The 2,649-nt window shown below is 37.8% G+C and overlaps 1 non-coding gene across 1 annotated transcript; it reads right to left on the bottom strand.

The window, feature by feature from the left end:
• Nucleotides 1-1,729: 1,729 nt before the first annotated feature.
• On the bottom strand, nt 1,730-1,833 carry LOC112704251 (small nucleolar RNA R71). The gene has a single exon (XR_003154886.1). It is a non-coding gene; the product is annotated as a small nucleolar RNA R71 (small nucleolar RNA).
• Between the last annotated feature and the right edge of the window lie 816 nt (nt 1,834-2,649).

Raw genomic sequence — 2,649 nt, 5'->3', positions numbered from 1 at the left:
AACACCTCACGGTATATGATCACCACTCGTATACTAACCCACTCCACTTAGAGGTACTTTCTCTAAGATTTGCCTTGAGTACTTAGTATACCTCTTTGGTATCCTCATCGACTATAGTGTTTGTAACTCTTGACTCAACCTTGGAGATCACACTCCAATTTACAATGTGTATAAGAAAACAATTCTCAAAGAATTGTTGAGATGAAAAGAGTGCTCTCTAGAAGAGTGTGTGATTACAAGTTTTGCACTATTGAACCAATTGATATTTCTCTCTCAAAATGTGTATTATATCACTTAAAAAAGGTGTAGAATGTAAGAATATGAATGAGGTATTTTTCTGAATCAAAAACTTATGAAATAAGGCTTTAATCCATCCATTTATAGATTTCCCAAACCTTAGAAACGTTGGGGAATTAATGGGATGAAGCATTTATGTCAAAACTAGCCGTTTTTTTATGTTTTTGAATTATTTGCATCGATGCATAACACTTTGCATCGATGCAAATGTGTCTTTGATGCTGAAATTTGAATTTTCAGCTAGGTTGCATCGATGCAAGCATCTTTGCATCGATGCAACAAGTCGTTGCATGCTTTGCATCGATGCAAGATGAGTGTGCATCGATGCAAACCTCAAAGAATGGTTTAAAAACACTTCAAAATGCTTAGGATTGAACTCAAACTTGTTGGAGTCAATTCCTATGCTTTTGTACCTTTGAAAACAAGTTTTTAAAACCTTTTGGCTAGCATTGAATTGCAAGATGTGCATCAAAACATTTTTGTGAGTGTGTGTTGAGAGATTTAACAATTGGTTCTTAACAAGAAGTTACCTAAGTCCTAAGACTCTATACTTGTCTTCAGAAGTTGTGGACTTGAGTTTCTTGTTGTTTGTTGTGTTTGCTTTCAACTCTTCATGTTTGTTCATTCAAGATGTTTGTTGATTTGTCCTTTCATGTCGTTTGTTGGTTTGTCATTCATCAAAACCTACGAATACAAACTTCGCATACAAGCAACATGATTTACAATTTATTTACTAACACTTCTCTTCATCTCTTATCACCTCCCCTATCCTTACTCTTTACACAGACTATTCATCCCTCTCCTTTCATTATCCCCTTTCTTCTTCTACTAACATAAAAGAATCTATATACTGTGACATAGAGGACTCCTCTTCTTTTCTTATTTTCTTCTCTTCCATATGAGCAGGAACAAGGAAAAAGGCACTCTTGTTGAAATTGATCCTGAACCTGAAAGGACTCTGAAGAGAAAATTAAGAGAAGCTAAGTTACAACAATCTAAAGGTAACCTTTCAGAAATATTAGAGCAAGAGAAGGAGATGGTAGCCGAAAATAATAATAATGCAAGGAGAATGCTCGGTGACTTCACAAAGCCAACGTCCAAATTTGATGGAAGAAGCATCTCCATTCATGCCATTGGAGCAAACAATTTTGAGCTGAAACCTCAGCTAGTTGCCTTAATGCAACAAAACTGCAAGTTCTATGGACTTCCATCTGAAGATCCTTATTAGTTTTTAACTGAATTCTTACAGATCTGTGAGACTGTTAAGACAAATGGAGTTGATCCTGAAGTCTACAGACTCATGCTTTTCCCTTTTGCTGTAAGAGACAGAGCTAGAATATGGTTGGATTCACAACCTAAGGATAGCCTGGACTCCTGGGATAAGCTGGTCACGGCCTTCTTGGATAAATTCTTTCCTCCTCAAAAGCTGAGCAAGCTGAGAGTAGATGTTCAAACCTTCAAACAAAAAGATGGTGAATCCCTCTATGAAGCTTGGGAAAGATACAAGCAGCTGACCAAAAGATGTCCATCTGACATGTTTTCAGAATGGACCATATTAGATATATTCTATTATGGCCTATCTGAATTTTCAAAAATGTCATTGGACCATTCTGCAGGTGGATCAATTCACTTAAAGAAAACACCTGCAGAAGCTCAAGAACTCATTGACATGGTTGCAAATAACCAATTCATGTACACTTCTGAGAGGAATTCCGTGAATAATGGGATACCTCAGAAGAAAGGAGTTCTTGAAATTGATGCGCTGAATGCCATATTGGCTCAGAACAAAATGTTGACTCAGCAAGTCAACATGATCTCTCAAAATCTAAATGGATGGCAAAATGCATCCAACAGTACTAAAGAGGCAGCTTCTGAAGAAGCTTATGATCCTGAAAACCCTGCCATGGCAGAGGTTAATTACATGGGTGAACCTTATGGAAACACCTATAACTCATCATGGAGAAATCATCCAAATTTCTCATGGAAGGATCAACATAAGCCTCAACAAGGCTTTAACAATGGTGGACGCAACAGGCTGAGCAATAGCAAGTCTTTTCCATCATCTTCTCAGCAACAGACAGAGAATTCTGAACAAAACACTTCTAATTTAGCCAATCTAGTCTCTGATCTGGCAAAGGCCACTTTCAGTTTCATGAGTGAAACAAGATCCTCCATTAGAAATCTGGAGGCACAAGTGGGCCAGCTGAGTAAGAAAGTCATTGAAACTCCTCCCAGTATTCTCCCAAGCAATACAGAAGAGAATCCAAAAGGAGAGTGCAAGGCCATTGATATAATCAATATGGCCGAATGCACAAGGGAGGAGGAGGACGAAAATCCTAGTGAGAAAGACCT

Source organism: Arachis hypogaea, chromosome 7 (genome assembly GCF_003086295.3).
Source record: "Arachis hypogaea cultivar Tifrunner chromosome 7, arahy.Tifrunner.gnm2.J5K5, whole genome shotgun sequence".
Lineage (NCBI taxonomy): Eukaryota > Viridiplantae > Streptophyta > Magnoliopsida > Fabales > Fabaceae > Arachis > Arachis hypogaea.
The sequence above is the reverse complement of the archived record's forward strand: the minus strand, read 5'-3'. Positions and strand labels throughout refer to the sequence as shown.